This window comes from Varroa destructor, unplaced genomic scaffold, assembly GCF_002443255.2.
Source record: "Varroa destructor unplaced genomic scaffold, Vdes_3.0 BEIS01000001.1, whole genome shotgun sequence".
NCBI lineage: Eukaryota > Metazoa > Arthropoda > Arachnida > Mesostigmata > Varroidae > Varroa > Varroa destructor.
In genome coordinates this window covers 51,777,017-51,799,000 of record NW_019211454.1, presented here as the reverse complement: position 1 = coordinate 51,799,000, position 21,984 = coordinate 51,777,017, and the positions used below count along the sequence as shown (strand labels likewise).

The 21,984-nt window shown below is 44.0% G+C and overlaps 1 protein-coding gene across 3 annotated transcripts in view; it reads right to left on the bottom strand.

Annotated features, from left to right (window-relative positions):
* The window catches only part of LOC111252383 (uncharacterized), an 83,664-nt gene extending 72,618 nt beyond the window's left edge, over nucleotides 1-11,046 (bottom strand). The window contains exons 1-2 of one of the 3 annotated variants that reach the window (XR_015318877.1): nucleotides 9,701-11,046; nucleotides 9,155-9,269 (exon numbers count right to left, since the gene is read on the bottom strand). The gene's annotated coding sequence lies outside the window, so the exon portion shown is untranslated. Of the gene's footprint in view, nucleotides 1-6,721; nucleotides 7,608-9,154; nucleotides 9,270-9,700 lie in introns of those variants that run through there. The other 2 variants (XR_015318872.1, XR_015318886.1) reach the window with 2 other exon arrangements.
* Between the last annotated feature and the right edge of the window lie 10,938 nt (nucleotides 11,047-21,984).

The window sequence follows — 21,984 nt, the reverse complement described above, 5'->3', positions numbered from 1 at the left end:
GCGTAATATATATATACATATATATATATATATATATATATATATATATATATATATAGTGTTTCCTTTTAATGAACTCCATTAATTTCACTCAAAGACACGAGTCAAATTGCTTGAAAAAAAAGTATATATCTTATTTTTTTTTTACAGTAGCCGAATCGTACCCTTATGTAAGTACATCGATAAGTTTATAACGTCTGTGGAGCCCATTTATCGTTTTTGTACATATGCCAAGTGCCTTATCACTCAAAGAGCGCTCCCCTGCCCCGTTTTGCCTACATTGCACTTCTTCTACATTCATATAACTGGCTGACCACTTCAACCGTGACCGTAGCTTAAACACAAATTAACTACGTCAGTCTAGGGATATCGGATTTTTCCATGGTTTACGGCCCGTAAAGTTTCTTGTTGCTTTACTGTTAAAGTCCAATCTTGTGACATAGTCTGCCCGCTTGTTTTTCTCCAGCTGCACTCGAATCCAGACATTTCCCCGTTAAATTGCCAAGCGTTTTAGCTCTATGTTTTGCAGGGTTTAGACACACTGCGTCAGATTTTACATGCAGCTGTGTCTCTACTTGCATACATCAGGTAAAATTATGGATGAACATAGTCTTGCACCATGCGAACGTGGCCGAGTATCCAAGAAGACAGTGAAATCAGTACGTTGTCGTCTAGAAGATGAGTTTTTTTTCCTTTTTGGTTATCACTTGTGCAGTCGTCTTATTGTACGAGTTTCTATAGCTACCCAACAAACATACCCGTGTGTAACCACACTTGGGTGGAGGGAGGACCAATGATATTTGAAGGGCAAGTCCCACAGGGGTCGCTCACGTCTCGTTTTGACGACTGGAAAACCTGAAACGATTTACTGCAGCCAGTTAGAAGGGCAACGCGGCACGAGGCTTAAGATAACCTAGGAGACTGGGGCAAAGAAAGGGCTGGGGGGCAGGGTACCAAATCGAAAATGCTTTGTGGCCTTCCGCCACGAGAGCATCTGAATTATAGCAATACCTGAGTTTTTTCTAGTAGAACGAGATACGGAAGAAGGCGCTGGCTTCCCATGGCCCTTCTTGTCATTAAGACCTAATTGATTTATACCTGTCTAGGGAAATTCCCTTTTTAGAAAGATTTGATCCGCCCCTCTCTTGCTTATTTTCACAAACGGTTACCTTAACACGAATGAAACACATATTTTTATTACTTCGTTTCTATCATTATAGACTACTTCCGCCAAAAGAAACACTTGCGTATTTTTGCAAGCGCCCAGCAATAGAAAACAATACGGCCCTATAAATTAGAGTAGACAAAATTTTGGGCACTTTCTCCAAGCTAAACTGTTTACTTAGAAGAAATTTGTTCCTCTAAAGTTAAAAAATGAGGTGAATAAAAAATGTATCTATGGTAACAACCAACCGTTTGCAAGCTCGAAGGCCATTCGAGTTAGGCCTAGTACCGTTTTTCGGTCCCTGATACGGCGTAACGAAATTTCTACATCGCGTGTACCTCCATATAGCGCACGGAGTTTAGTTAAAACTCAACAAACGCATGAAGCTCGTTGTCCATACGCCAACCATCGTCGAGCCAATTCGAAAATACCATACATAATATATTGTTGTTGTTCTATGAAAGGCAAAAGCGACTGCAGTCATCGATGACACAGGAGTTTCGTGAGAAGATCTATTTTAAATTGAGCTTATGTCCATGTACGGAAAAAAGCGGGCTTTAGCCGACAGGGCTACAGATCGCCAATCGACGAACGCGTTCGACTGTCGCGCGTCTTGTTAACACGGACTGAATTCAGCGCCAGCTAGTCCATATTTTCTGACAGTTAGCGTGATTCGAACATGGCTAGAACCGGGGCTGCGGCAACTTACTATGAAAATCATTGGGGGAGGGCCAAAGGAATATGGCGATGCGACAACGATTCATTAGAGACTATCGACAAGTTGAACGCATGGATTGACTACCGGTTATTTATAGGATAGTGTGCGCTCGACGACTTCACAGTAAAACCTGTCTATTATCTATTGCTGTATCTAGCATTGTGTATCGGTATTGCAGTGTTGTTCTTTACCGCTAGGGTCCAATTATATGACAATTGTAAGAGGATCAAATCGATACTATGCCTTAGTCTTCTTACACGACTCGGTTATAGCGCTGTGCTATATGAAGAATCCACATATGACTGGTGCATCGAGAAGAGATTTGATAGCTCTTCCGAACGCAGTGAATGAACTATTGGTTATTTAATCGGCACAACGGACATACAATAGTGATAACCGTGGATATCTTCGACTTATTGGAAACATTTTTTTTTTTTATTATATTGGGATACTGGCTTGTCTAAGAAGCCATGATTAGAAACAAAACAGTCAAAGGAACTGTTTCCTTTTTAAATCATACTAGTGGATTACATGGGCGATATTAAACCTTCCGCCATTTTCCGCTAGCACCATAATTCCATTACTATAGAATATAGATATGTAACAAGTGATCTCTGCATCTTTCCACTAAAACTAAATGAAGGGGCTTCTGCGGAGACTGGAGAGATGGCAGTCTGATGGTGTAAGGTCCGGACTATACTGCGAACCCATTAAAATTTCCCATCCAAGTCCTTTACATGTTTCCCGGGTAGCTAAAGATGTATGTGGTCTGGCGTTGCCATGGTGGAGTCGACGCCTCTCAGTTCACTCGTTCCGGTCGATTTCCTTCAATGACTGGTTATAATCTTGTTATTTGTTGACAGTAGAGATCCGAGTCGATCGGGTAGCCAGGCGGCAGCCATTCATAATGTGCGATTTGTTTTCGTCCAACCGGACAGATTACCTACTTTGGCGTCTGTCTGGCCTTTGCTACGTATCGTGGAGCATATTTTTTGTAGTTTCTTTATTTGCACATTATCACCCTATATAATCCACTTTGCATCATCCGTAATGAATCATTCTATAACCGATTCGCAGGCGGAAATCCACTCCAATCAATTGTTTTGCGTCAGTCAGTCAGTCAGTCAGTCAGTTGGCACCCAAACGTGAAGCTCTTTTGTTGTAGATCTATATTGCCATATATATATGGCGATATTAGATTTACTCACGTGTCGGTATTTCCGTAATAATTGGTTGGCTATCCTAAGGGGTACACTTCACACCTTTAGGCGGTTTGTTTCCAGTACTGCGCCTCGATCACAAGCGGCGCATTTTTTTCGACCTGAAACCCATTCGGGTTATTATCCTACGCAAACTATAATTAGTTCTTGTAAACATTTCACTCGATGAATAAAAGTGTGCTGACAAATTTACCGCTGCCGCAAACGACACCGACTCACCTTGCCCGACATATATTATTCTAAAGCAATCTAAATTTTAAAAAAATTACTCGACAGGACATGGCGTGACGGATAGTGTGGAAGAGTACATTTTTGGTTAAGGAGGCCAGGGCTTGCTGGTTCGAGACCCGCCAGTGACCTACGCTGCACGACACGTGTGAGGAAGGAACGATAACATAAATCGGAGCCTTTTGTGTAAAAACATGCTTTGTAAGGTCTTGTCTATAAGCGACAAAGCTGCTGCACGCCAAGCATTGAAGGAGTTTAGCTTTGCAGGTGGCATTACCTTGTCACTTGGGATTATAGCTTTCAACATCAAATGGTAATGCGCTTGAATGAAATATTACATGTGCTTCGGTAGACCAGTCCTAACACATGGTAACACGGTAACATTTCTATGAGATAAGGTTTCATTGACCATCATTAAATAATGGCAAGGTGTCATGATAACTTGCGATGAAAGTAAACCTATCTTACTTTAACATAATAAGTTCTCGTAGTATTGTTCGAGTAGCTAATCGTCAAGATACGGCTAATTCCTTATGGCGTTCCACGTTGATAGGAGGGAAATCTCGATCAAAGTTGCCCTTTTGTACCTCATTTCGAATTAAGCGATATTACTAGGAGTAGGAAACGCACTGTAGTTCATCATATCCTCCTAGGCAATCATGACCGAATGCAGCCTTTGAAAAGCATAAGTAGTGGCTCTAGTTAGTATTTATATGTTTAGATGAATAGGCTTGAGCCCAATTCACTCTTGAAGTTAGTGCTATATGGAGAACACTATCGGCTTTCTATGGCAGCTCATTCCTCGAAAATAGGTGTTCCAAGCTAACAGCATTTTTACTCTTGTCAGCATAACTATTGTAGTTATTAATTTCTCTTCTTCGTTTTATGGTTAGGCTCTATCTGTATAGAAAACAATTCGTCCACCGTGTAAGTTTTTAAGTAAGACACCTTTAACTTACACGGACGGTTCGAATCGCCTCTATGCGGATCTACAGTAAAAACGCAGGGTCATCTGTGGTCAGAAGGTTATGTGAAACGTTGTACTGTGCTCGAACGAAGTAGTCGAACGAAACCATTTATATGAAGAAACTCAAAACGGATTTCCCTGATATGGGTCCTATGCGTACCATATTAGGTTAAATTGGACTATCACATTCGCATGTTTATGGCCTGCAGCTCAATAAGCATAGACGCGTCTGAAGACGCGTCTTGTAACGCGTCCTTCAACAATGCATCTGAACGCATCTATTGATCTAGTCTTTACACACTTGCTCTCGATTTGCGAACATCCTATTTACTTTCTACTTGTCGGATCGTTCCGCTTCTACTAGTATTAATAATAGTCATCATAACAGACCATGCTCTCGTAACTGCGCGTCGTCCGTACTAAATGGAGCAGCAGCCACAACTGCATTTGTGTTTATTAAGTAATTAACGTATTTAGTGAAGCGGAGATAATCTCTATATGCTGCTACGATTTCGTTCGGGGCTGCTTTCAGCGAAGTGTCCGCTCAGACCTTCGGACTCATGTTACTGCTTCTGGGCTAGCTGGGTCTTTAACACAGGACTTGCTCCTTCCACCACACCAACTGTCGGTACGCGCTCGCTGGCTGGATGAGCCCGCTTCGTTCTAGCGTGGCCGGCTGTGTAATGGCGTCGTGTATTCGCCCAATGCTTACAAGGGCTGGTCGCTTGTTGGTAAAGCGTCTCCACTGTTTGGTTTGCTTGTTTCTGATCATGGCCGTCGCCGACGTTGTCGGCGGCGGTGGCAGCAATCAGAGCAGGATAATAATGATGATCCTGATGATCTTGTATCTCTAGATTATTACCACGAGTAGCATTACGAGTAGCATGTCTATTGCACCAAGACACTCAAAATAAGGGGAAGGAAGCTTATCTTGGAGGCTAGGAACTTTCTGGCATTGGTCCTGTGTATTACATTATCTATGTGCGGATGCATATACGTTACAGTGAGAAAGTAGGAAAACTGAAAAATTGTTGTTTCTACGTATTGATGCGGGTGGTAATTGGTGTGCAAATTCAGTGGTCACAGATAGAAAACCTAGTTTTGATGTTTTTTCACGAAACGACGTTGAGTTAGCTCAAAGCACGGCCGCTATTTGCCTAGATCCGCTTTCATGTATCAACAATGATGAACGCCGTCGCAGTACGACGTGCAGTAACTCCAAGAAAACGTGATTTAGCGCTAGAGTTTTCGCCTAAAAACGAAAATAACAAAACGTATAAAACAGTACAGCGCTCACAGAGTACACGAAATAGAGGCACTGAGTTAACTATGAATGGGTCATATGCCTGTCTATACCTATATGTCCCCGATATATAGGTGGAGCAATGTATCGAAACTGCGTCAGATCTTCATTTTAACAGGGGTATGTAGGCCTGTTATATATGTGCATAGCAATATTGATCCTCTCTGCGCCCCTTTAGTATCTGAAGGTTGACGGGTGAGTAAAATAAAGGGGGAAGGAGGGCTCATAATAATAATAATACTTCGAATTAGAGATTGGAAGGCTGAGGCGGATGAGTCCAATTAATGTCTCCTGACAAAGAGTGAACCAATTGGGTAGACAACAGGACCGGCCCGTGAAGTGACGCGTAGGCGCAACGCAGGGTCCAAAGGAGTGGGGTGAAAAAGGGACGAATACTAAATAGAGGGTGGGGTCGTCTCTTCGCTGTCTGCAATACATGCACAACATGTCTACATCCGAAGCTACTACCGAGAGCTTCAATAAACACGCGCCTAGCTTACAATGAGCGGATGATATGATATATTTGTATGGTTATGTACATCTATATATGTTCGCTCTGTGTTGCCTATCGTATATCCTATACAATTCCAAAAGCATATGCCGTAATAGAAAGCTCACAGAGCCTTTCCTGTGGTAAAAATTTCAATTCGCTTATTACGAGACCTGTTCGAGCTAACTGGGTAGCGAGTCCACCGGCTACTAGCTTCCCAACCCAGGTAGCAGCCGCATGTTAAATACCTCTTTTTTAAAAAGTAAACAGCCAAACCATGTAATAATCTATCAACGATAGCCACTGCCAGCCATAGCTATTCGAGGTAGTTAAAGATTTAGGAGACTGGATGCAGCACTAACAACAAGAATTTAAAGTTCTAAGCAATAAATGACTATTTAGATGAGCTGAGTTGAGTCAAATTTTCGAATATGGGCTATTCGCCGGACCACTAAACAGGACCTGAAGCCAGCAATGCGCTTCGCTCAAGACGGTCTAACGATCGTTGTTATCGTGCAACTACTACACGGTACCTTAAACAACAAGTCGACATATTAACGAGACGCGGGCTAAAGTGATCTTTCATAATCCGTAATAATATTATAATTTACAACCGATAACTCCTTGTCGTGTCTAGACGCATTCGATTTTTATTGTTAGCTTTTTGTACGCTTACACACCCTACATACGTAATCCACAGCTTGAATCGAACTTGTCTTGGGCCGATTTCTACTAAACCAGTTTGCCCTCTTGTACGCGTAGACTAAGCAGACGTCCGAGATAGGTTCACCCATCACTAAGTTCGGTAGAACACCATCTTGTCCTTAATCTGTACTTTTGTGTTTGCTAATGATCAGCAGCAATGACCCTAGTGGTGATGACAGTGGGTAAGCAGACAATTACACAACGTTTATCCTTTTGGGAGTTCGCTGCTTGGCTGATCGGCTGGTTTTCCTCGCTTTATTGGTACCAATTGTCGCCAAGAAGCTTGTCACCAACTTTATTAGACGTATTTAAATGAGATGAACCAAGTGAACGATCGTCGAGCCAAAGCAAGTTGAAAACAAGAAAAATGCCCTGATAGTAAAATCGCGATAATTAGATAAAGAGCCAAAAAAGTGAACTCATGAGGTGGTTCTCATCATGACTCCACTAATGGTAAGGTTCTAGTTTGCTTGACCGGCGCACAGCCGCTCTCGTCATTTACATTATACAGATAACACTAGTCAGTTGACTGCCCGTGGCGAGAATACCTAGCTTGACGCTGCGCGCAGTTCTCCATACGCTTAAGTCCAAGCACCACCACAAAAAAAAGGAAAAAACCCAGTAAAGATGAAAAAAATCCAACGAATGACATAAGGACATGATGAACTGCACGCGGTAGAGACTCAGCTTGGCTGTACGCAACGATCACGATTTCATAATACGATGCGGCAGCGTTAGCCACACCGCCATCCTGATCATCATCAGCGAGTCTTCATTCGCTGTGCTTCAAGGTTTCAGGTGGCGTCGATGTCTGTTTGGGAGAAAGGAATAAACATAATGATAGTAATAGAAGAAGAATGAAGAGTCAAAAACAAAAATGCTATAGCGATTTCTTAGAAGCCGGGGGCAGCAGAATCTGAAAACGTAGGACAATATTGTTGTGGATGGATTTAGATTGGTTGGGACATATATCCGCGATGAAGATGTGGTCGGCGAAACGGTACTTGCACGGCAAAAGATAAACTAATATTTGTCTGACAATTTCTATCGTCTCTAACAGCAAGTTAACGCTGATCTATCATAGTACCTTGCCTGTAACCGTGCGGATCGGTTCACGTGTTAAGCATGATTCGTTATTAGATACTTGGATACGTATTGACGTCTCTGAGCTACACTTAAGATGAACTATTTCACATAATATATGCACGACTTCAATAAATGACGCCCCAATTAATGCCCTCAACGTAGACGGCCATTTAGAATGTTACCAGTATCCCCTCGAATTGTCTGCAGCAAGAACACAATAATGCTGTCTACATCCGTTCAAGTTTGACACAGCGACCTGCTGTCTCTGCAATACATAGCTACTAGACCAAGTCATATCAGGGGTTGTTGTCGGCTTGATTGCGGTCGCGTTGGTCGGATGGCCGGCGTAGCCTCTGGCCGGTCCTCCTCGGAAATGTAAAAAGAGAGGGCAAAAATAAATCTGCAAAGGACAGGGCGGTCTGCCGCATTGACGTCGACCAGCACCGCTCGCTAAAGCCGTAACCTTACGCTGGCTGCGACAGTGGTGGCCGCTATCGTAGTCGCTGCTGTTCGTGGCGGCGTCGTCTGTAATTTTTCGATTCGGTCCCAACAAAAAGATGTGCGCTTTGTTCTCCCCCCCCCCACAACAGCTCCCCTCATGTGTTTTTTTCTTTTCCTCTCGTATATGTTCGTTGTCTTTTTTTTTTTTATTTAGTATTCTGATCATTTTTAAGTCACCAAACAAGCAAGCAAGCAAGCAAGTAAGTATCTATCCATCGCAAAAGAAACACCTACGATGACGTTGAACGGCCACAACTCTGGCCGGTGCACTCGATGCAATGGCAAAAGTAACCAAAAGAAATGCGCCAGTAGTGGTCGCGGAACGAGTACTTTTGCCGCTATTGGGGTGAGCCGAGTGGGATAGGGAGGAGGGGGAAGAGGAGGTTCGAATCACGAATAATCAACCGACGACGAAATTTTCCACACTATCGCGACCAACGTAATAATCATAATAATAGCAGCGATAACAGCACTGGTACTAATCACGGTGACGCCAATACAGACTTGATCTGTCACATGCGATGGCCAAAACCACTGATTTTTGCGGCCGTGGCGGCGGCTGGGGCGAGACTCCCAGGGGTTAGATTGTAACACTTTCCGAGGTGCTCCGTGTAAATCGTTCTTCCCAACAAGAAACCAATAAATTAATACCGATTTACACAGTACGTGATCACGCATTGTCCTGCGTCGCCGCTGTCGTTGGCTATCCGACTAGCGCATAGAGGATTCGAAGTAATAGGTACGGCTCTAACAAATGCCCCAATGGCTCACCATGTGTCAATCTGATAAAAATGAGACGAAGGCACTTCTGAAGACGGCAGGCAAAGCTGAGAGCGGTGAAACCGATTCGATGTCACATCCACAATTTTGCTAACATTATTTGGCACTATTTGGTCGAAACAAATTATTAATATCAACAAGAGGTCCATACGCACATACACTTTAAAAGGTAATAAAACCTCAGATATGTTACATTTGGTCCCATAACGATTGTAGCTAACAGGCATGCTATATAGTGCAATAATAAGTCTTAGAAACTCGATTTCGCACAATTTCAGAGCCCTCCACCTCAAAAAAAAGACAGCGCCAACAACAACAACATCAGCGGCGACAACTTATAGGGAATATTTACAGAAGGAGGCAAGAAGTTGAAAATAGCACATTAAAAATTTGCAGTCACCATGGAATCGGTTGAACAGCATCACCATCATCGATTCACTGACCAACCACAATCGTAGAAATCTAAAGGCGCGCATAAAAACAGGGAGAGGTAAGTAACTTCGATGTTGCTGCCGTTGCTGCTACTGAGACACTAACCGCAAGAGATATTTCGTGCGGTTTAGCTGGGCTAGGCTGCACAATGTCCGGTCATCAGTGAGATAGCGGGCACCAGCGACAGTCGTAGATGAAATGTGAGCAATAATTTCATCACCGCCGCAGCAGCAGCAGCGTCGTCACTGCGGCATCGCCAATGATATCGAAACGGAATGGCAGCAACGGGAAAAGCGAACAAATCAAAAATTGCAATCAACCGTTTGTGTTGGTGCCGCCGCCGCGCACCACTTGCTTCGCAGCTGCTGACGACGCTGCTTTTTCTTTAACCGCAGTGAGCGGCGAATCGACAAAATCATCATGAACTTGCCGTCGTCTTTCTACGACCGCCGCTGCTGTCGAAGATTTGAGAACAGCTGTGATATCTGCGTTCGTTGGCAGAGCAGCGAGCAAGCAAGCAAACACGACAACGGTCAGAATTATTATGATCACTGCATAGCTACATACACACATGTACGTCTGCAATACACAAGCCCTTATGATCAAACTTGCGTGTATGTGTGCGCACGCGACGTAAGAGACTTGACTTAGTGGTGGCGGCGGCGGCACACGATGAGACTGATGCTTTGCTGAGTGAAGGATTATGGCTGCGACTATGATGAGGACGTCGTGATTGTAGCAGTTCATTTGTTGTTGTTGCGGCAGCAGTAGGGACCGTCGTTACCAGCAGTTGGTTAACTTATCGACTTGTCATAGGAGCGACAGCCATGCAAAAGAACGGTTAGGCGTTTTAAGTCGTTTCGTTGCTACTACGCTGCCCGTCTTGTCTCTGGACGTAATAGTTTGGGGGAAATAAGCCAGCACCAAGGGGTCCTTGCAGGGTCTGGCAGAGACAATAGGCATATACAAACACATAGACGGATGTATAAGGTACCCTCTGCTCGCTACGTAAGCAGCGCAGTGTCTTGACACGACAGACACATGGATCTTCGAATCGAAAGGGGTCATCCAGTTATGATATGTCAACTTGGTAGTGCAAAGAATAGTGCAGACGAGGTAGCAGCCGACGAGATTCTGTTTACAACAGTGGCTAATCGCTGCCGTCTGTGATGGACTTCGAAATTTCGTATCGAAGAATTTAGATCGCTAGCTTTGCCACAGAAACGATTGTCTTAAGGCTCAATGTTTATGACAGCATTATATGTTGCATGATAGACATGTTGGGCATTTCTCTTATGGAAAGGCTTCGAAAACGGCTAGTCTGGCGCTTGTGGAGGAACTATTATTCGGTAGAAGTGCTCCTTACAACAGCTGAGGCTGAGGCGATATCAGGGAATCCGAACTCCTCTATCGCTTACCATGTTGAAAGGTTCACTGTGACCAAAGAACTATGGAGAGTGTCATCCGCCATTGTAAAATCAGATGCTGAATTTAGACGCCATGCCCATATGGCTATTTTCAATGGCCAAATTCAAATAGTGTACGAGAGTCTTGAAAATGGTGCACTTAGCTTTGAGCTTGTGAGGGAACCCTGAGGTGCTTACCTGAGTGATGTTACATTTGAGACGTAGAGGTAAACATTGCTCTCTGCAAGATCATAGTGCTATTGTGTACGTTTGACAAAAGGGTGACATTTGTTACAATTTAAAATCGATGCATCGGGAATGGACGATGCTGTACAACTTAGCTAGAGCATTCGAGGTGCAGTGCTGAAGACCGGATTGGAAGGAAAAGCTTCACAAACAAATTACCCAAATGAACCCTCAAGTGTCTTCGTTAAATATTAGATATCGTTTTCATCGATATCTCGATAGAATACCATTTCAGCTACTGGCAGCCCTGCAAAGAACCGTACAATATAGCCAATAACGTATTATCTAAATCGATCAATTAATCGCGGCGTGACTGAACAAACTAAACTTTTGTCATCCGCTCGGCTCACTGACCCAGCGAGTTCGTGCCGTGTCATCTGGCCTGCAGGAATGCATGGCATCAGCCTTGTTAAATATTCCATTGTATGAGGTCTGGAAACCTGTGTAATGATTGGCCATCAATAGTCGAAGTTGGAAATGCGCTCATTTAAAAATTCCCGGATGCTCTATTGTGGCGAACACCGATCCAACGCTGCCTACCGTTTTTTCTAAACGTTATTACCCGACAATGTTTAATAGTGAAGAAGAACACATACTCTGTGGCACTGTTTGAGTGACGTGACAACTAGACTAGAGAAGACTAGGAAGAGCTTCTTTTGTTCACGTTAATTCTTTCAAACTATCAAGTTATATTACCCTTCGAATATACGAAGTTATTTCAAATTGTTTGTTCAACGAACTATAAACGATTTTTGTAATAACAAGAGTGCGTAAGATCTCGTTCAAGGTGGAGCCGTTATTACCATGACTATTATTACTAGCAGTAATATTCATACTTTCATAATAACATATAATTGAAAAAGATGGGACTCAACGGCTTAGCTTGCACTGGGCAGCGACCCTCCTTCAATCAGCTACAATCATCGCCATTACGAACAATCTCCATTTTACAATATCAATTGGTTTGCTAGCCAGTCAGTAGCAATTCCCCTGCTTTTTTACCGGCAGAGTAATCTGCTTCTGTCGCCACTGCTGCCGCCAGCATTACGGAGCACTAGAGGTAGCTGGGATCATTTTGACCGAACAGTGCTGCTGGCTCATCCGTCGCTACGTTCGTGACCACCCGACACGCTTAATTGCCACCAGCGGCCCGCGAAGCCACAACAACGGCAACACCATCGTCACCACCGCCATCATTATCAGAACCCACCCATTGAACAGAAGCTATTGCAGAAATTGCTAGAGTTGCGTCTCGGTTACCAAAACACGGACCTTCGTAGTAGTGGTGCGCTAGAGGCAGTCCGCAATAGAAACGTAAAGCCCCTGAACCTCGTACAACAATAAACATCATCACGATGTCATCATCAATTCCGAGGCTTCGAACGCCTCATAGTAGACGTAACCGCGACCAGCTAACGCAATGACAGCCGTATTTCTGCACTACTGCGGCAACATCCTGAGGCAAGCAATGACGACAACAGCTTTGCTATTAACATGGCTAGCCAGCATCGCAAGGAGTTCAGCGAGGGGAAAATAAGAATAAAGCAATTTACTAAGTAACTAAGCTTTCGGAACGAAGAGTTCCGTCAGTTCAGGTAGCCTCTGTGCACTTGTGCGCTTGTGAATGAGATGGGGGGTAAGAGGAATGCTTCTTTGAAAAGACGAAGGATACTCAAAGAGGCATCATTTTTAGAGCACTCAAAGTTCAAACGCTTGATGAATGTGCAATGATTTACAATGTGCAGTGCGTATTTGCAGAGCTATTAAACGGAGTGCAGGTGTTTGGTCCAGTGAGGCGTCTACGAAAGGCACAACTAACAACAGACCAGCTCGCACGAAAAGTTGTAGTAAAAAAATATATTCTAAAGACGGAATTTTATTGTATGGAGGAAAGCTTATGCTGTTGTTGTATATGTGTGTGTCATTGAAATCGGAACATATTCTTACCGAACTCATGTGGTACAGAAATGTACAACAAATACACGTTTTTTTTTTTATTCACTGACTGTTTTAGTTGATTCAAGGTGCCGGGGACAACGAGGATCGAGCAATAACTTCTCTAGTCTTCCGCAGTAACAAAAAAACATTTTACTATAATCCTGTTCGAGTTAGTGAGCCACGCGTTGCCGTCAACGGGATACGGGATTGCTTGTCTCTTATCCTATATAGGACAGACAGTGCAGCCCATGTATACAAGAGCAGGAAGTTAGACATTGTCCATATAGCCTAAAGTCAATACGATTTCCTAGTTATTGTTTTTGGTAGAACTCTTACGCTTGTTGGTGGTGTCCATTATGATGCTGATCCCGTAACTAATACGGTACCTATAGTCAGTCAGAAGCTGGCCTAGCTAGATAGCTCTCCAGTAGATTCGATTTTCCCGCTTGCCCCTAGAGAATAATGCTGGTGCTCGCCACGGAACAACCATCCATTAACAAGTCTTATTCCCCATAATAGACTCTATGACAATAAACTGGTGATAGCAAATATGGAACACGACACGCTTGCACTGCGCTTAAACGAAAAATTTCCCCACAAATTGAAAGTCGTCGTAACATTATTCTGCCGGTGTCATGGCAGAATATTGATAACAATAATAATAGTAAAAGCAAGCGTGCTAAAAACATCGTGTCTCAAAAAAAATATATATATATAGAGAAAGAGAGAGAGAGAGAGAGAGAGAGAGAGAGAGAGAGCTATCATACGAGGTAAAGTGGCAAAGGCTATTAAGAGCCCTCTAGGCATTCAGCTTGATCGCGAAACTCTATACGTTCTAAAGATTCTAATACCATTATAAATTTACTGAAAATAATCGGAGCTATTATTGCTAATAGTTTTGCTCTTGTCTCAGACTGTTTTGCCTTGCTTTGGCGTGCTCTTCACAATCACCTGCTAGTAGTTCTCTGCTATTAAGCGCTGATCTCTTAAGTCCGATCAAAACGACTAAGGTACCATTAGGCACTTGCGGAATGCCTCTGCCGACTCAACATTCAAAGGTATCGACTCGGGTCCCGTAACGCTGCGTGATTGGCTCACGCTACAAGGAGATTTTCATTACTCAGAGATAATAATAATATCGGCATAAAGTGTTGTGCTTATGAGTTATATCAGGAGGCAGCGTTTGACGATTGAGCTGGCGATATATCTGCCTATCTCCGTTGTGGCGCTACGACGACGACCAGTAATCGTAAACGATTTTTCCATTGAAAAATCATCTGTCATCGCGTTTTAGCTGATAACTGTTCATTCCACAATCTGAGATGCTTAAGAAGTGAAAAATTCTGCTAATTTGCCCCTTTTTGTTACCACTTTTGGCACTTTTACATGCCACGATAAGCAGACCGTTCACTCACTCACGCACGCACGCACGCACGCACGCACACACACACACACACACACACACACACAACTAAAGCTTGCACTAACGGAAAAGATGCACGTATCTGTATAGTAGAAGCAATAGACTATCCACTGTTATTTTAGCGACAGATAATGAGCATTGAGGATCATGATGGCTGATCGACTAACTACTGTGGTGATAATGGTGAGTATGCCGCTGCCGCTGCTGCTGCGCATGGAAATACTTCATACAACTGAAAATGAAGGATGAAAACGTCCCTGGCGTTCTAAGCACTGACTACAATGCTGAATGTTTATGTAAGAAGTGTGCGGTGTCGACCAGAAGGAGCAAAAGAGGGAAAAGCGTCGTTGCACGAAGATTGTCTATAATTAGAAAATCTTTGTGTAATGTCCAGAACCAGCAGGACTTGCTTGTTTTCAAGTAATAGCAATCATCCGACACAATGATTAACTCTCTTAACTCTGAATTGCGACCTCTTTTGTTTACATACAGATAAGAATTTGTCTAAATTTTGAGATATTATGACGTAGAGTGTAACTAAATGAAATACGTTGATGAAGAAAACTCCGCGAACGCTCGACGGGCGCTCAAGGTGGCGCAATTGATATCGTTAAGGACTTAATCATTTGTATAAAGAATGCGGTCATATGACGGACAATCCATCCAATGTCATCATCTATTGCACTCTCTTCGTTTCAACGGGTTTCAGTTTTTGCTCTAATCTTACAACTCATCTTTCAATACTGTAGCATGAAGTATTCGTGTAGCTACGATGGACACCGCAGGACGAGTCGTTTGTGCCAAGAGTACAGAGGAGCTACCGGTGGCTCGCGCCTTCTTCAACCCAGGCTGCCCTTTCATTCATCTTTTTTCGTGGGGTATCCGGGTGCGACCATGACGCGACCATTCAAGCAAGCCAACTCTTATATAATTAAAGGCGCACCGACAGTTCTTAGCGCTCGACCACTTAAAGCGGTGTCAAGCCGGTGCTGACATTTTATAATTTTATCTTTCTGCCTCTTCAGACCACGTTGGCAGCGTAGAAGCAGCCCCGCTTCCATCCTTTCTTTCCGTCTTTCCTTGCTCCGGCCAACGTTCACTTCGTTTTCTAAAAGAACCCCCAACCACTCTTATACGGCCCCCATGCACCTCTATTCTTGGGGACGTCACCCGTTTGCTCTACGAGACCCCAGCGTTTTCCCAGGTAATCTATACTACTAGCCCTGTCTGTCCGCTCTGTTCTTAGCTTTCTCTTCCTCACCCCCCGAGAGTTCTGTTTGGTCCTTTTGATCGGACGTACGGGGTGGACCCAAGTTGTTTTTAAAATTCAATCCTGATCTAATTTTTGCTGTTTTTCTTTCGACCTCCAATTGAAGTTGCGCAACGGAAAAAAAAACTTGAAGACAGCCGTTGGTTGGTCGGATAGTGTGATCGCAGTATGACGACTGGAGCAACAATAATCCGGGGTTCACTAAATCTTGACTTTCTCATTTCAATACCGAACGAGAGAAACTCAGGTCGATAAATTGAGAGGTGTTGTCAGCAAAGGGCTGATTCAAGACCGAAAAAGGAAAACCGGAGTCTAGAAATGTGCACAGATTACTACTCCATTACCAACGGCGTTTTTTTTTATTGAGCTAAACACCAGTTTGACTGCCAAACTACCAAAAAAGGAGAGTCAGAAATCGGTTGATGCGAGTCAAGGTTTTGCCTGGAATACTGGCATCACTGAAGTCGCATTGCGGCCAGCCAGCGGCGGTAGGTTCTATAAGCCTAGATGCTTAACGAAATGATAAATTCGGCTTTATGCATCGTCACCCACGAAATATGATAGAGCCATGAATAGGTGAGCACAGAATAGATATAAGGTAAATAAGTGAGCACCCGGTAGCTATAATAATGCTACTTATACCTATTGTGGCATACACGGATCTGTTCCATTACATTATTGTAGTTAACTGAATGCCGTTATCTAAACTCGAAAAGCTTTGGCCCTGTGAAAACAGCGTGTTTCAAAACGAACACGTGTGTTCCCCTTGTTCTTCAAGTTAAACACAAATTAGGACTTACATAACGTTTGCAGATTTCTAATACCGTTGTTCCTAATCAGTGTGACGTAGTCAGTAGCAATGGCCATGTGGTGTGCGAACACTCGGGAGCAACATTTTTCCGGTGTCAATCTGCCGCTTACGAAAATGCCTAACGACACACAAATGTATGTACGTACATTTCGTACACTTAATCTAATGCGGTGGCGTACAGCCAAATCTAGGGGGTTTTAGCCAGGCTTAGCTTCGCCGAAATAGGTACACCCTGTACGGCTTATTGGAGCTGAAACCTGACCCGAAAAGGTCTTTCTCTGTCTGCTCTTCACAGTTTTTAATTAAAAGCTGCTTAAGCAATATCTTGCATTCCCCACTTTTTCGTCGACCACCGCTTCATCCACCGCAGTGTCCCCCAGCGCTGACCGTGGCGCCATTTTCTTTTGTAACAACGATTTTAATCTATTTGGGAAAATGGGGGGACGAGCAAAAGGCGGTGTGCCGACAACGACAACAACAGGCTACGGCTATTTTCTCCGGTAGCCGAACGGGCCATTCATAGACACTCATGGACCATCTTGAGGCTATCGCTTGTCTGTCTTCCTTTAGCAACCGCCGCCGCCGCCGCCGCCACCTGAAGTGGACAAGAATCTCACCGAACGTTCGCAAACTGTTGAAGATACTATTGGCCAATGTCAAATGATTTCGGAGGAAGGCCGACTGTCCTAGCTAAAACGTTTGCGGTCGGCCTCAACCTACAAACTTTCGCTTACCTTATGATAAAATCCACCAAAGTTCACAGTTTGGTCGATGTTTTCTAGGCTATTTACCTTGTACAGTATCATATACTGATGATATTAATATATTGGTTTAGGTGTCTTAGAGTACTATAAGTATAAAATGTAATGTAGACATTAAAAATAGAAATAGAATCCAAGTTTACCTGTTCGCTTGTAAGCCATTGTAGGAATATGTTGGCAATACACATTTCTGTATGCCGTTTTGGGGTTGTTTGAACAATTCCTCAATCCTGTCCTGCACAGTCGACTCATCTGTTGTGAATTATGTAGTGCCTCTATAAGGAATCGACTGCGCGTGCTGTTTTCACACTATGGCCTATTGTAAAGAGGTATTTAAAACCAATCATTCTAGAAAATTCTGAGTATTATTTATGTACATGGCCATCCATAGAGGGTATATATAGTCTTTTACGAGATTTATGTGCACATGAGCATAGTCTGGCGCTTCCGAGTGTTTTGAAGAGTTAAGCAGCGAGTTCATCATTGTCTTGTGTTGCTGCTGCCTCAGCGGATAACCGTAGTATCAGTCTCTGAATCGTCTTTCTATATGAACGACGGCTTTCCCTGTGGTTCTATGTAACCCCGCCTGCTCTTCTTCGAAAAATGTCCCTGCTCATCGTCCGATGATCAGCCTGTTTCTTTGCTAGTTCAACGTCGTCGTCCTCCTCCTTGTACCCCTCGACAACCTCACAACTTGTCCTTCCCCGCTCACTACTAGTCTTATTCCCGTTAGACCCCATTTTCCGCCCCCTCCTCCTTTTAAAAAGGAGGCATTAACGTTAATAATAATGATCTCTCGCTTTTATGATACAGGCAAGCGGTCGAGCTGTAGCAGCAGCAGCCACCGATGCATCCGAGGAGCCGACCGACGTGGTCGTCAGGATTAAGTTTAAGGATTAACTAAATGAGACATTTATGCAAAATGACGACGAACAGGAGAGAAGCAGGGAAACGGCCATGAGCTGGATGAGCTAGTAGCACCGTTATGAAACCAAGACAGTACTGCCGACGCCATAACTTAGCTGTTCTAGATAACTGCGAGAATGATGAAGCTTGGCGGTGCTTTCCTGCTCCTCACTGAGCTCCTTCATCAGGCTAGCCAGCCCAACGCCAACCAGTACACCATAGAATAATATATATCAGCACCAGTAACCGTAGTAGCAGAAATGCAGACGACGAGGTCAGGCGCTCATGCCGACACCCTGTTACGGGTAGCGCCCATTGAACAACTTTGACAAACCGTGTCGTTGCATCAATGCGGTGTTGAAGTTGAAGTTGAAGTTAAAACCGTGAGCGTAGCAGCAGCTCAGACAGGTAGCCATGGCTATGCGTGTGTGCGAGTTCGCTCGCATCGCGATCACCGCTGTCAGGCTTCTCGCGACATGAATTGTTCCGCGTCCCGACTGGTGCTACCTCAGATGTCCTGTTTACTATGTGTATAGACTACATCAGTGGTAGTTGGCGGCCTCCATCGTCATCATATTTCTTGCTTCGTACAGACCAAGCCACGAGGGTCGTCCGGGATTAGCGGGTTGGCTGGCGGCAAACCGGCAGCCCACTGTTCGCTGATGGCTTCGAGCTTTGCTTTAGTTTTACTGTGTGAGCTACGACATCCCTCGCGCTCACTGGCTACTTTTCTTGATCTTTATTTTGCCTTCAGTCTCCGCTAGAGAGCAAAACCTCTCCTTGTCTGATGCTTCGCACTCTCGTGTTCTGGCTTTGATCTCCGCCATATTTTCGTTGGCTCACCTTTTGTGTTCGTGTGGTTTTATTTGGGGGAACTGGCGCGTCCGATAAGGGGTGAAACCTAGTCAGTATGGCAAAGCGAAGAATAAAGGGTCTATTGTAGAGAAATGAAGCATACCAAATTGGAAGTTTGGATGCACTAATTTAAGGAAACGACCCCCCAACGTTTGCAAAACTTATCAGAGCTCCGACTCGATGTCACCTTTACAGGAGGCAATTTCAAGTTGCCTTCATAATACACGCACACATACATATATGTATATATATATTTAATTGTAACCGCTCCTCCTAAAATGGCAATTAATTTGGTAATGAGGCACTTGGAGACAAAGGCTTTTAAGTACTAAGGAGAAGCGGATAATAGCATTTGCATCAAAAATTGTGGGGGTTGAGGTGCTGGTTTATTAATACTCAATTTGTGTCCAGCTACAGACGACAACGACGACCAGTCTTCTTCATCAGTTCGACACTTCATACTCGTCGTTGCCTTATATTGAATAATTATCGCTTCTTTCGTTCAGCCCATCTGAAAGCGGCATCATCGGTAGAAAATATATAGGAAAAGTGCTAATAGAAAAGTGGATTATATCTCCCTCTGGTGCCAGCGAACAGGGGAGTAGAACGAGAAGGTTGAGGACAGAACATACACTACGATACCGAGGTACAGCGACAAGGTTGACGTGTGAAATGTACTGAGCTAAAACAGAACGAACGATCTAAAGTAATAGATAAATAGAAAAAAAAAAGCGAAACAAAGAGAGGTAGAGATAGAAATAGTGAATGCATTTCAGCTAGGCAACAGGGTTTCTTACCCTGTTTATATACCTTATATACATATATATATATATATATATATATATATATATATATAGATATATGTTCTTACCGTAGTATAATAACAATTATCAAATGATTACGATAACGTGCCGCAGCCGCCCTTTCAGCTGTGTAGCTGCAAAGTCCCACATCGTCGAATACAGGCACTCACATCTGAGAAAAAGAATGAAAGATGGAGGGTAGCAGCCCATCATCTTCCCTTTTGAATTCGCTCGTTCTATTTTTTCTCTTTCCGCCCGCCATGTTTACCCGTTCCATCCTATAGCATGTTCGTGCCTGCTCGTGATGATATTCGTCCCTTGCTGAAGCCTACAGCTTGCTAGTCCTCCGCCTGCGGCGACTTATTTCATAATCTGTATGATGTACTAAATATGTAAATTCTCTACTGCGATCGGATGTTACTGGCACTGCTTTAGGAGCGACATACAGAGTCCGAGAACGACGAAAGACACACACAGCCAAGTCGAATGAAAGGGATAAACCAGAGATTCTAGCAACGGCCGGGTGAGTACCGAGCAAGGGGCAGGCAATAGCTTCGCGAGTTTCTCTTATCCGTAGCACTAATACGTTGTAGAGTCATGCTTGTCAATATATTTCAAGCTCACCTGGACTCTGAACATTTGTTGTTGATGATAATGATCGCAATCCGTCGTCTGTAATTGAATCACTGACGCTTCGGGCTAGCCGGTATGAAGTGATGCCCTAACTTATTAGCTTACATCTGTTGCCAAGTTTGTCGTTAACATCAGCGTTCATGTGGCTGCAGTGGACATCACTATAGCTCCCGCTGCCACCAAGTACCGGCCTTTTGCGGTGCGTTTTTACGTGCTAACAATTTCTTTTATAGAATAGTAACGACGAATCCTGAACTGTACAGACGAGCCAACGCAAGTCCATCGTGCCCGTCTAATGCGCTCGCCGTGCCGAAATATGGTTGTGCTGGCTGCGAAATAGCCGTCATATTTATCGTGTCCTTTTGAGTGTTCATGTTTATTGTTATGGTATTCATTGGTGTTCTGAAGTCTGTAGCACAACTCTGATGTATCGGTTGCTGTTGAATCAGTGGTGTGGCGCTCTTACTTGATGTACGTGCGACGGCAGCGAGCAGATTCGAATTTGTCTTCGCACTGGTACTTGCGATGATAGTGAAGGTATGGTAGTGTTTGAAAGCGATCGGCTGCGCGAGTCCGTTTCCGTGCTCGCAATGAACATCTCGTTGTTTCACGAGCATCGGCGTCAGTTCTGGTTTCGGATGGCAAACAATGGTCCGCCGCTAGCATCACAACGCCAGTCTATTTCATCGACATGGCCGTAGTAGCGTCAGTGCTCCATCCGCTTAGACTTCTTTATGGCCTCCGCACGAGCTGCTGATGTTCCTCTTTTCTACCTAACTGCTGCCCATTTCTCTCTCCTCGATTGTCCGCTAGCTGAAGAACTGAGGCGTCCTCAAATGTTTTTCGGAACTGTTATCTTCTTTTCCGGCTACGGCCAACGATTCTCCTGTCTCATATGTACATCACTGCTGAGGCGCTCGCCGTCGACGCTCTACCGGCGGCGGCGACAACAACTCACCCCCCTGAATCCCTGTCATCTGCACCATCTCTGTGCCAAGTGGGCTTAGGCCAAGTCTCTTCTTCGGTTCGTTCTGGTTCACTTGTCATTCTTGTTGCCACTTTTTCTGTTGGTGCTGCTGCTGCTGTTGTTATTGCTATATTCGCAGCAGTACATCCCCTTCCCTCCCATCCCGTCCTCTAGTCTTCAAATATTCGGAGGACCAACGGTGACTGGAGGACAAACAAACAGAGCTAAACGCCAACAACAGACCAGTCAAGCTATCAAATAGAACTTACGCAGCCGGACATACATCCGTATGCTGTCTGTACATGTAATTTACATGATATCCACTGCGGCAGCGCCACTTGCGGCCATACTAAAGGCATATGTGAAGGCA